The 13910-nt window shown below is 42.4% G+C and overlaps 1 pseudogene across 1 annotated transcript in view; it reads left to right on the forward strand.

Annotated features, from left to right (window-relative positions):
• LOC308073342 (neuroligin-4, X-linked-like) overlaps positions 1–13910 on the forward strand; it is a 38181-nt pseudogene that overhangs the window by 2033 nt on the left and 22238 nt on the right. Inside the window, exons 3-7 of the transcript in view lie at positions 3167–3352; positions 4483–4933; positions 5200–5413; positions 6304–6428; positions 11694–12298. The product of the transcript in view is annotated as a neuroligin-4, X-linked-like (transcript). The remainder of the gene's footprint in view (positions 1–3166; positions 3353–4482; positions 4934–5199; positions 5414–6303; positions 6429–11693; positions 12299–13910) is intronic.

Below are 13910 nucleotides of genomic sequence, written 5' to 3' on the forward strand. Positions count from 1 at the left end.
TGCATGGAAGGTACCGAACGGTATGCATTATTTGCCTTGTGCCTGGTTTTAAAGTGATTTAAAAAGTAACTTGTAAAAGCTTGCATGTTTTTTACCTTGCCATAGGAAAAACAATTGCTAACGGTAATACATCCATGGAACGGTACGTGTATAGTGTAAACAAAATGTTGGTGCAGAGATACAGATACATGCGACCCAGGTGTGTGCTTATCAAGTATTGTACAACGGCCAATCAGAATCAAGCAATGGAACTATCCGTTTTATAAAACCAGTTTTATATTGACATCTTTTAGAGGAAATGTTTTACACTGCAGCAAATCTTCACTCAATTATCAATGAGATCAAATCAGATTGATAATGATAATACAGATTTTGTGCTTTTGTTGAGTTACCTATATATATCTTCTTAACGCTTTGCTGACTGTTTAGCAACACTTTGTGATTGAGTGATACCTTCATTGATCCTTGGAATTTGATTTACAAGCAACTCAGCAGCATAAAAGACACAGACAAATAAGAGGCGCAAAATAATTTACCAATGCCTCCAGTTTGTTTTGATGGATATGAGTTCATAGTTAGTGTATATTGGCATGGTAAGTGCAAAGTCAGTCATACTGTAAGTTGCAATAAATGTGCAATAGAATTACAGTGCTGCTGTCACATGATGTTAGAGACTTTAGAAATCCAATTCTGGTGTTTTAATTTTTGTTGGTCCTCTAGGTGCAGAATCAATTGAATAAAGAAAGTATTATGTGCCCACTGTTTTGGTACTGCAAAATGTATTTTAGTGAGTACAATGGTGACAACGTAAGCTAAATTATCTCCAGAGAGTATTGTGTCTGCTTTGTTTAATAGAAAACGTTTTGCAGAGCATTGGAAGAAAATACTGGTAACTGGATATTCCATCCCCTTTTATGTGAATAAATTTCACGCCCCAGGGACTGTAAAACTCCTCCAAGAAGCCATTGTTCAATTTAAAAAATGCATGGTCAATCAATGTTATCAAACATTATTTCTTAACAATCACTCTAACAATACATTCCACCTTTATTCTTGAATGAGAACAGTCTGTGAGTGCAATTTGGTAGACTTTGTTCAATGAGAGAATACATTTTAATGTCCCTTGAGGGAATGAGTCCCCATAAGCTAGTTTAACATTAAATGTGATCCTCTTCACGTCTGTGACTCAGATTTTTTTCATGGCTGTCTGAACAGGGAAAATCTGGTTTTCCTGTATATTTCCCAATTCTTGACAGGTATGAAAAGCTCAAGGCTTGAATGCATTACGTGCGGAATCAGTGTTCTGGCTTCTTCCAGGCTCTCGTTAGCTATAATTTTACGATTTTGCGATATAATTACTTGCAGAAAACACTGGCACAAGACGACATAAGTTATGTTGTTATCCGGACTGGATCATGGTCCGGTAGTTCATGCATGCACTCAAATTGTGAAATAATTTTTTAGGACCATGTTTTCAAAGTTGCATTCGTTCAGGTATTTCAAGTTATCCATACGGGCAGTTTATTGTACTGTACATGAAGTCAAATGGGAGGATGTGTGCACAACAAAAATATTCTACTATAAGTAATGACCTAAAGACTTAAAGACATGATATGATCCCCTGAGCTGACCAGTGATCCCAGATCAATAGGATCTATGCACAGTAGCCATATTGGAAAGAAATTGGGCCTCATAGTCATAGTCAGGGGGATGATAGTGTGCATGTTACCTCCCTAGAAAGACTGCTACACCAGTGGGTTTCAAATTGGGGTCCAGGGACCCTCACTGTTCCTTGAGGGGGTTCCAAATGGCCCCTAACGGTGTGTGTAACTCTGAAAGTGTGCAAATCGAACCAAATGGACCCATAAGGGTCCATTTGGTACCATTTGTACACTCAGAGTTATGGGGTCGTTGAAATTAAACCACTGTTTGAGAACCACTGTGCTACCACTGTGCTACACTAAATGGAACAGAGCCTGCCCTTCATTAGTATCATTGGTAACATCTGTGAAGGAAGTTAGGAAGAGGAAGTCTGTGCATAGAGCCTATTCTTCTATTCTATTTTAAAAGCTTTTACTTCTATGCAATTTCAGTAGGATTATCATCATCATCATATCATCATCATCATCATCATCATCATTATCATCATCAGTAGCATCATTGTCTTCATCAAGAACAAAAGCAGCGACAGCCTCTTCATTGTCCTCTTCCTCATCTCTCTCTGCATCGTCATCATCGTCCTTATCCATGAGGCATGACAGCAAGGTGAGCTTATATAAACCAAAAACTGTATAAAAGAAAATAGGTCGTACCTGACTGTGGGGAAATGGGCTTAGTTTGGCCCAGGGACATTTTTAAAACAGCACCGGCCCTTACTGCAAACCCGAAACTCTCATTACAATCTAATTTGCAGATGATATGATTCATGCGTCTGAGAAGATTGCATGCAATTGATAGAATATATTGTTTTGCACAGTGATGTATTCCTTGTTCATTATATGAGTTGAGTAGCAGTCTTCAGAGGAGCTTCAGAGAAATGAGCTACTGCAGTAATGAGATATACTGTAGTGGAGTGGAGTGAGCTGATATTAGAGTCCTTTGTTTAGTTTTTTTATGGGTAATTATATATTCTCAAGCTCCCAGAGACTTGAGCTGTACAGGGAATATGGCATTGATGCTGTTTTAACAGCCGGCCCATAGTGCATATGTGTTTGTGAGAGAGGAAGCACTAGCTCAAATTCATACATGAGTGCTCACTGCTCAGGTATGCTCACGCGTGCATGCACAGTGGTTGATTAATGGTGATCTAACAGTATAGATGTTGGGAGAGAGAGAGAGCCATGAACCCCCCCCCTTTCATTGCCAGTGTTAACGAGTGGGAATGCATTCAATATTTGGTGTTAACAATGCAAATTCCATCCCCTCAATATTTTTTACCGCAGTCAAACCTCAAAAACAGATGAAAAGGTTAACTCATAGGAAGCAAGACGTAGTCAGATGCCGAACAACCATCTGAAAATAGGTTTCATGGACCTCAGGGGTGCTGCTCAAGCCATACAAGACCATGTAAACATCCGAGGTTTTAATCATTTTTCCACCACTGTTCCTCTGCATATTAATTATATTAATTAATTATAGTTAACACATCTTGTCTGTCTACCTGCAGGGTTCCTGAGTACCGGCGACCAGGCAGCGAAGGGTAATTATGGGCTGTTGGACCAGATCCAGGCCCTGCGCTGGGTGAAGGAGAACATTGCCGCCTTCGGAGGAGACCCAGACAGGGTCACTGTATTTGGCTCAGGGGCTGGAGCCTCCTGTGTCAGCCTGCTCACCTTGTCCCACTACTCTGAGGGTAATGGCTATGGATTAAAACTCTTACCAGCCTATGGCGTTTTACTTTGCCTGGTCCCCCCCCCCCCCCTTTAAACCCAGGGCATGTTCGCTGAGTACGAAGGTCCTTTTTTCAGCAAAAGCCTCCTTCACACTCATACACAGTAAAAGCCTCTGTGTGAATTGAACTTGAAATTGAAGAGAGTATAAATATTGACCCGAAGGAACCCATTTTTACACATCTGAGTTAAAACTAACTGATGATTTTACCGTGGCCACATATTCACATCCGGCTGCTGCCCAGTACAATCACAGTCTTATACTGTTCGCCGGTGAGCAGCTCAACGGTTGGGGTATTAGTGCCTTGCTCAGTGACAGCATACCCACTGTTTCAGAGGAACAGTGGGTAAGGAGGGAGGAGTGGGTGTCACACTTTCCAACCCAGCGTCTGGGGGATTAAGCCAGGAACCCTCAGCCACAAGCATGCTTCTCTAAACTAGCCACTGCTTTTGGCAAAGCCTTGTAGAAAGGCTTTTGGCACTTTAACAGTGGTTAATCAAGGCCATAAATCTGAGAAAGCTACGACATTTAGGGGTATGGGACTTTTATAGGTGTTCAGTGATTCAGTTTTTATCCCCTGTAATTGATTTTTCTTAATAAGGAATATTAATAAGCTCGCACACTCACTCCAAGTACTCTGTGCTGATCGCTATGAGAACGTTGAACTTTAAATCCTGATTGACTAACCTAACCTTGACCCTTAAGCCTGGCCTATTATTACCCAGAGCCAACATAATAAATACTACTTTACTGTGTGTTCCAAATGCTTTTTATTTGTTGTATGAGTGCCGTATTGTCTATTTGCAAGTGTATGTATCCAAATGTGGGATTCATGCGTGTCGGTGTGCGTATACGTGTGTGTGCATGCATGTGTGTGCAGCCTAATATCCCAGCGTGTTTATGACTGTGTGTATCCGTGCATAACATATCTGTGTGTGCACAATATATATGCGCGTGCGCGCGTCCCTGAATGTGCTTGCGTGTGAGTGCGCGCGTCCACGAGTGTTTGCATAATATGCGTGTGCAGCCATGTGTGGACAAAATGCATCAATGTATCTGTATATTCATATGCCTGCTCATGTGTGTCCACAGACCTGTTCCACAGGGCCATCATCCAGAGTGGCAGCGCTTTAGCCAGCTGGGCCGTCAACTACCAGCCCAGTAAATACGCCCGGCAGCTCGGGGAGAGGGTGGGCTGTGGCATCGACGACAGCACCCAACTGGTAGCCTGCCTCCAGGGGCGGAGTTACCGCGAACTCGTGGAGCAGACCGTGGCCCCAGCCAAGTATCACACAGCGTTCGCCCCTGTGATCGACGGCGACGTGATACCGGACGACCCCCAGATTCTGATGGAGCAGGGGGAGTTCCTCAACTACGACGTGATGCTGGGAGTTAACCAGGGGGAGGGCGTGAAGTTTGTGGAAGGCATCGTGGATTCGGAGGATGGCGTCACGGCCGAGGACTTTGACTTTGCTGTGTCGGACTTTGTGGATAGTTTGTACGGATACCCAGAGGGCCGGGACACACTGAGAGAGAGCATAAGGTGTGTGTGTGTGTTCTACATAATGTATGTGTACTCATAAAAGGTGCTCGTATGAATATGTTATACATGTGCATGCAAATTTCATTTTTCTGCATTTATTCTATTCCTTCTACTGTAAAGCTGATAGATTGATTGCTTGATTGATTAATTCATTCATTCATTCTTTCATTCATCGATTGCTTCATTAATTGATAGTTGGATTCATGGATAGATAGATCCATTGATTTGTAAGTTGACTGGCTAACTGACTAATTGATCCCCTGAAGGTTCATGTACACGGACTGGGCTGACCGGGACAACGCGGAGACACGACGTAAGACCCTGGTGGCGCTCTTCACTGATCACCAGTGGGTGGCGCCGGCGGTGGCCACGGCTGACCTCCATGCCCAGTACGGCTCGCCCACCTACTTCTACTCCTTCTACCACCACTGCCAGAGCGATGCCACCCCTCCCTGGGCTGACTCCGCTCACGGTGATGAGGTACGGTGATGCCATGCTGGCAATGACAGATGGATGAATGAATGGTTGGATAGATAGATAGATTACACACACCCTCTCTCACCATCATCATGCTGAGAGAGGGTATATATAAAAAGATTAAAGTGCTGCCTAGCGAGATTGAATAATTGATCAGTTGGATTAATAATTCAGCCCATCTGGGTGTGATATTAGGTGTGTGTGCATGTGCATGTGCATGTGCATGTGCATGTGTGTGTGTGTGTGTGTGTGTGTGTGTGTGTGTGTGTGTGTGTGTGTGTGTGTGTGTGTGTGTGTGTGTGTGTGTGTGTGTGTGTGTGTGTGTGTGTGTGTGTGTGTGTGTGATCGAATGGAAAAACAATGTGTGGACATTTCTCAGAGATTAAAAAAAAAGAAATAGAAGAAAGTTGATTTAGCTCAGTTTAATACTGGTACTGTGATAAGTGCTTACGGAGTCAAATCAAGCCATCCAAGTGGATGAAATATTTAAAACCCTTATGGAATTAATTTTTGTGCCGATATGGTTAGGAGGCTGTTCAGTGTATTAGCATATCCACTGCTACGGTGAACAAACTTGATAGATGTTGTGTGATTCAATAATATTTAATAAGAAAGTAAGCACTGTATTGACCCGCTTCTCTGCTCTCTCTGTGTGTGTGTGTGTGTGTGTGTGTGTGTGTGTGTGTGTGTGTGTGTGTGTGTGTGTGTGTGTGTGTGTGTGTGTGTGTGTGTGTGTGTGTGTGTGTGTGTGTGTGTGTGTGCATGCGTGCATGCGTGTATCCATGTGTGTATCTGTCTGTGTATTCATGTGTGTGCTTGCCTGCCTGCATTTGTTTGTGCTTATATGCTGCATCTGTGTGTGTGTGTGTGTGTGCGTGTGCGTGTGCGTGTAGGTTCCCTATGTGTTTGGAGTGCCGATGGTGGGACCTACTGATCTGTTCAACTGTAACTTCTCTAAGAACGACGTCATGCTGAGCGCAGTAGTGATGACCTACTGGACCAACTTTGCCAAGACTGGGTGAGTGGTTCAACTTGACACATTGATTTCCATGGAAGCGTCCCACTTAGACCAGCGTGGAACAGAAGGGCTTCATGCTTGCTCTCACTGGATGTTATAAAAGTCAATATGAAAATATTCTTAAATTACAATTACGTGATATGGACATCAAATGAAGGTTATTCTTTCTAAAAACATCCTTTTTCAAATGGAAGAAACCTCGAACCTCTGCAGAAACGTCATATCAGCTGCCATTACTCACTTTGTATAAACTGACCACCGGTTCTAAGCTTTTTTTTGGTACAACCAAAATATAGAGTAATGCTACCATACAGGAAATGGCCATCGCTTTTTTTATGTTGAACCTTTAAAAAGTTCTCCAGAACAGTAGAAGTTTCTAATTAGATTTTGGTCAGTCATGCACATCCCTAGTCTAAGACAGACTATTAAACTGCACTGTAGAACATTAAGTGAGTGTCATTTGGAGAATGGAGCCATTGTTCAAAATTCCAAAAGAAGTTATTTTATTGAAAGACCTGCCTTTTACTAGACAGCATGTTCCCTTTGGAAATTTGGACAGTTTGGACAATAATCTGGGATGCTATCAAGAGAAAAAGGCTAACGTCACTATTGGCATAACCTGGACCCTTCGTCAAAGCTTGGTTGCCCATTCAGTACAGTGAGTGGCTTAGGGTTGAATGCGTATCATTATGTCTGTAACATTAAAGGGATATTTCACTTTCAAACATGTCATTTTACTGTCTAATCAGGCTTTTGTGAAGTTGCTTTATTCAGTATTTAGACATTTGATATTGATTTTAACAGACATGCCTCATGCCCCCTTCCTATACAAAGCCACTGTAACTTCAAACTCCATTTTAACCATGTTTAGATAGATTCATTGAAAACACCCGTCCTTGGTTCTGGTGACTGATATTGTCCTTCTAATGCGTCAGGAGACCGTGTTTTTTCAATTACTTCTTTTCTTCTTTTCATATTTAAAAAATAAATGAAAAAAGTAATTGAAAAAAGATGGTCTCCTCGCGCATTGGAAGGCCAATACCAGTCACCAGAACCAAGGACGGGTGTTTTCAATGAATCTAACATGGTTAAAATGGAGTTTGGAGTTGAATATCAAATATCTAAATACTGAATCAAGCAACTAAAAAACTGTCTGGGGTGCTCACAAAAGCCTGATTAGACATTAAAATGACCCCAAACATGTTTGAAAGTCAAATATCCCTTTAAATGATCATTATTGTCATCCTGACTTGAAATATTATCTGTTAACAACAGCAACTTTGGGCGGCCTAGCTGAATAAGTAGAGAGCCTGTCTGGCAATCAGAAGGTCCCCCCCTGATTCACCCCCTGGTTTGTCCCCCGGTTTGCCCAGTCTATGTGTCGAAGTGTCCCTGAGTAAGTTACTGCTCCCCGGGCGCTGTATTAATGTGGCAGTAGCATGCTACTTGGACACAGGCCGGGGTCTGATCAGCCTCGGTCGGGTCGCCTGGAGGAGGGTGTCCGTTGCAAGACCCGAAACACCCAGTGATGTGTCCAAGTTTGTGCATCAGTAGATGTTTTATTAACATTAATAGCGCCCACTGCTCCTAATAGTTAAGATACCCTAAAAGAGTAGTAGGGACAAAATTCGTATAAATTATTAACCAAAATATCAGTAATTATTCCACATTCTTTGATTTCCGGCTTCTTGGGAAATGTATTTATTTTAATAATTCCCTTGCTCCATGATGCTTAATTTATGGTCAATTTGTTGGAATAATAAATGGTAAAACCCTCAGAATATTTATATAAATATGTGCAAGTGTCGTCGTTGCCAGGGGTTATGAAAAGAAGATACGTTAAAATGTACTTTCAAGATTGGACTGAGATGATTGCTGTAGCTAGAGATTAGCCTTAAGGCATCTCTCCACAGATGAGTGGCTTTTAAAAAAAACTGGAGAGTTGAGTTTTCAGAATGGGGAAAGAGGAAGATGCAGCAGTGGAGGGTAAATATCCTTATGGGTTTACACCAAACACCGAAATAATGAGCTCATTGGAAAAGGATAGATTTGTGCAGGTTATAGCTGCCGAGTCCAATTTCTGACTGAAAATGTTATTTAAGAACCAACTGTGGTTGAAATATATAACCATTTTGGCAGACGGTTAAGTGCTCATCGTATCAATCTCAATTCAGAATTCTGTCAGATTGTTTGTTTTGCTAAATAATCTTTACAAGGCCGTTGAGAAACCCATTCTAGGTTTAGTAGCCATCATTATTAAAAGTACTATTTTCTCTTCTCTTTTTCTGTTTCTTCTCTTCTGTTCTCTATTGTCTTTGCCCTCCCGTTGTAATTTAATCTCCTCTTCAACTTCAGCTTGTAATCTTTAAATGCTTTGCAGACTTGTGAACTTCAAGCATTGATGGGCCATTGCCCATCAATGCTGCAAGATCACAAGACAAATACGAAGAGAAGAGAAAACATAATAAAGAATAATGGTATATCAAGCATTTTACAAAACTGATCATTTAACCTGATAACTGTATCGGGGTAAATTACGCCCGTATCATGCTAGTTAAACATCATTTATAAGATAATGGTACTAGTTGAGGATGGACCTTTTTCTGTGCTGCTCCAAGTGAATAATTACTAGTAATTACTCCGTGAGTAATTACTAGTAATTACTCCAATAGAGACTCGCACTCTCTCCACTGAGACCTCTTTAGATTTAGCGAGGCATCTGTAGTCTAGACGTGCAGGTCTAAATCTCCAAAGAGCCATAGTATCTCTCCACGGACAGAATTAGGCCAGTATTCAAACTCTGTTCTTTAAACTTTGGAATAGTAAAAAAAAAATATATATATTCGATTGCAAGTACAATAAGTGGATGCCTTGCCAAAGGCCTTGAACGTTTTTTCATCCACACTGTCAAATCCTGAGCCCTCATCCTGAGCCCTCATTTAAAGGGCTGGTACTTGTTTTGTAATTCCTTTTTTAAATACACTAAGTGTTAAAGGACGACTTCACCCATTTTCAACCTATCTTCATATAATAGATCCTCACTAATGCTCCTGATAAAATTGTGTAATTCTTTCCTACTCAGTCTGTGTCTCTGAGCTGTCCACAGCACTCCTCTGAGACACAGACTGAGTTGACGAAATGGTGCCATATTTTCATGCGCATTAGTGAGGACCAATTATATGAAGACAGGTGGAAAATGGGTGAAGTCGTCCTTTAAGTAGCTCTGTATTCCAATAGCAGTCATTGCTGTAAAGTGTTTGTTCAGTAACAGGGGTTCCCCCCGAAACAGAAAATACATTTTCATGTCGGGATATCAATTTTATCCAATCAGGAGAGAAAACTCATACTGGATAAACAAGTGAAATTGGAAGTGATGAAACAAATAAAAATAAATAAAATTCTCTATTTACTAAAGACCGGGAGAGATCGTTAGACCCCTGTTACTGAACCTACTCTATAATGATTATTATCAGAATATAGAGTTTTAGTTTTTTTTAAAATTCCAGTGTGCAAGAGTTTTAATCCATGAGGACCGGGAAAGCATAGACTGCGTCATTTTTATAGATTTCTTTGGCTATTCAAAAATAGAACAAGCTCATAGTGCTAAAATCTATTTTTTTGCAAATCTTTGAATATATATATATTTTTAAAGCGAACATTTGTATCTCAAATCTTTGGTTCTGGGGATTCTACAAATGTCTTCTAAATCCTAACAGTTTTCCGAAAAACTCATGTTGCTAAATCAGTGGTGCTCAAACTTGTCAAGGACCTTCAAAATGATATGCATTTGCCCGCCAACCCCCCCCCCCCCCCCACCCATCCGAAAAATAGTTTGTTCCAGGGACCCCCAGAAGCAAAGATTTTAGTTAAAAATGGTTGCTTTAAAAATATATATATATATATTCAAAGATTTGAAAAAAATTGCAGATCTACAAGCTCATAGTGCGGCACTCAGTGCTGCGCTATGAGCTTGTATACCTGCTATCTTTGAGTGGCCAAAGTATAAAATAACACAGATGCGTTCCCGGTTTTAATGGGTTAATAAGCAACGTGACACTTGCTATTAACGTTTCACTCCCGTCACAGTGCATCTGGGTAGGAAGGAGAACTGGGGCAGCAGATACAAAAAAGCAGAACACGATGCCCTCTAATGTGTATTTTTACGCCCCATGCACATGAATGCAAACGCACCGTTCCTGTGTCCAAGCCGGGCTGTCCATGAATTTCCTCGGCCGTTTGTTTGTTTGTTTGTTTACTCGTGTTGTTAGCGTATGCATTGATTGACAAGTAAGTACATAGCACGTAAGTGCCAAGTCTGAGAATATCTTCCTGTGTGTTATTTCCCTTTCACTGACCGAAATTATCCTATACATAGACTAAAATACATGTCTGTCGTCATTGTCAGGGTTTTGAGTGTGTTTCTTTTGAAAACAGCCTTTATTCATTTCAAATGAGGATTGATGGGTTTCTTTCTGCCCATCATTATTTATTTCTATTGTGTGCTGGCATTTCCCTACGTACCCATTCACGTGTCTCTCCCCACTAACGCTAACCAACACACTGTTTCTATTCATCTTTGTGTCACTTTGTGTTCGCCCGCATGTGATTGTCTAAGTGTATGTTTCTACGGCAGGCAAGTTTCTAACATAATAACTCGTTTTTATCCCAATGAGTTTAGTGGAATCCAGGTAACAAATTACAAACCGAATACAAACGGGACTTTGTTTATAATAAATCCTCCTCAGACTCCTGTTTGTTAATGTTAACTACTTTCGACTGGTATAATGTGAGGGAAAACAACAGGTGACCTACACACAGTCTACACCAGGGGTCTTCAACAGGGGGTCCGGGACCCCCAGGGGGTCCTCAGAGTTACTACAGGAGGGTGGCCAAATCTATATGTGATATGATTATTTTTTTTACATTAACCACTTGAACCCTAGCATCCCTTTTCTGAGGAGAACTTTAGTCAAAAATAGCAGATCTACAAGCTCACAACACCTTGCAGCGCGAGGCGTTGTGAGCTTGTAGATCTGCTATTTTTGGAAAAGAGGTATAGGTGCAGAGGGAAAAAAGAGCAGACCAAGTTAAAAAAAAAAGTTTAATCTGAAACCCAATTTTATACAATATAGATGAAGCAGGGTCCCTGCTTCATCTCTCTCTCAGCCAAGGGGTCCTTGGCCTGAAAAAGGTTGAAGACCTCCTGGTCTACACTCTGTAATGGGCAACACATGACCCCACTGTCTGTGTCTCCTTTCCCTGCAGTGATCCAAACCAGCCGGTACCTCAAGACACCAAGTTCATCCACACGAAACCTAACCGCTTTGAAGAAGTGGCCTGGTCTAAATACACCCCCAAGGAGCAGCTGTACCTTCACATCGGGCTCAAGCCTCGCGTCAGGGACCACTACAGAGCCACCAAGATCTCCTTCTGGCTCCAGCTGGTGCCCCACTTGCATCACGTCAACGAACTCCTCCAGTCGGTGTCCCTCCTTCACGCACAGTCCCAACCCCCAGGACGATACCCCTTATTCCTACACGAAACGCCTGGCCAAAGGCTGGCCCCCGAGCAGCACGCGGCACCCGGGGTCGCAGGGGGGCACGCCGCAGCCCCCCGAGCCGTCGTTAGACCAAGGGGGGGAGAACGGCGTGCGAGTCCCCAACGAGGACTACTCCACCGAGCTGTCGGTGACCATCGCGGTCGGAGCGTCGCTGCTGTTCCTGAACATCCTGGCGTTCGCGGCGCTGCTGTACAAGAAGGACAAGAGGCGCCTGGAGCACCGCAGACCACGCCCACTTCCCCCGAGACGTGACATCACACCCGCGGATGTCGCTGCTCATCTGCAGGGGGAGGGGCTTTTGTCACTACAGGTAAGGCAACCGCATGCATGTTTAGTGCGTGTGCGTGTGCGTGTGCGTGTGCGTGTGTGTGTGTGTGTGTGCGCGTGTGTGTGTGTGTGTGTGCGTGTGTGTGTGTGTGTGTGTGTGTGTCTTTGTGTATTTTTAGGTGCATGTAAGGGAGGATTTGGGTGATGTCATGATTGAGACACCTGATGGCTAGTGTGCATGCATAAGAGCAAGAAAGAGTGTGTGTGCGTGTGTGTGTGTGTGTGTGTGTGTGTGTGTGTGTGTGTGTGTGTGTGTGTGTGTGTGTGTGTGTGTGTGTGTGTGTGTGTGTGTGTGTGTGTGTGTGTGTGTGTGTGTGTGTGTGTGTGTGTGTGTGTTAGCCTGGTTCCAGACGAATCTGCCATTCGCAAAAAATTGCCCTTGGCAGATTAGGTCTGGCCCCTCTCAATAGAGATTGTATTTCTCTCCCTCCGAAGTTGTGAGGGACCAATCAGGGCCCAGTATGCAAAAATGGGGCGGGTTTATCACCAGAGACATTTCTTTAATTTTCCCCTCGGAAATGCAGGTTCCACACAGAGATTCCAGACTAATATCTACGCAGTGATATTAGTCTGGCCATGCCTATGTGTGTGTGTGTGTGTGTGTGTGTATGTGTGTGTGTTGGCCTGTCACATAGATAATAGATTTTTTTCTCATCTATCCACCGGAACAAAAACATGTTTACCGCGATCGTCGCGATTCTGTTGTTATCGGCAGTTGAATATGGCTCGTTTTCATTAAAAAAAAGAAATCCGAGCTAGAAGTGTTTTTCTACATCTCATAACATGGGAGTGGACGGAAGTGAATCTTTTTGGGATGACGTCATTTCCGTCTATTCCTTCTCTCGCAGTTAAGGGATCATTCATAGGTTAGCGAAGAGTGCCCTCTAGCTTTTTTTTTATTGACGTAGATCTACGTCATTGGCAGGGAATGTGTTAATTGTCAAAAACAAATTATGGTGACAGCCCTAGTGTGTGTGCATGTGTTTGTGTGTGTGAAGAGGCTGAGTGGAACAAGTTAATTTTTCGCTCACTGTTCTCCCAAATGTCTAAAGTCATATCAGACAGAAAGCCACAGACACATGATGAAATATTGATCAAACTATCCAACTTTAACCCAGTCAATCTGGGAACGCATCTGTGTCATTTTAGATCTCTTTGGCTATTCAAAAATAGCAAAACAAAGAGTAAAAATCACACTCATTATGCACAGCGGCACCGTGCCTCTCAACAACAACACCACAAGTGCTGTATTCTTCTGTCAGACAGGTAATCAAAACGATTATACATGAAACAAATACAAACCAAAAAATAATAATAACTGAGCATATAAAGTCACACACATGAGTGCCTGTTGAGTGTTGATCATAGCATTGCAATAGATCAATCTAATCCACTTCTACTGTTTGCTCAAGCATCTAGAAAGGAGGTCACGCAGACCTTCACTCACATTATGAGCCGGCTCGACTTCGGAACAACCCTTAAGCAATTAGCCTAAATATAGTGAATTTCACGCAAGTAGGTATTTAACCCATTAAAACCGGGAAGGCATCTGTGTCATTTTAGATTTTAGCTAGGGATGCACCGATATATCGGCC

Source organism: Gymnoscopelus braueri (assembly GCF_963280865.1).
Source record: "Gymnoscopelus braueri genome assembly, chromosome: 18".
In the NCBI taxonomy this organism is placed as follows: Eukaryota; Metazoa; Chordata; class Actinopteri; order Myctophiformes; family Myctophidae; genus Gymnoscopelus; species Gymnoscopelus braueri.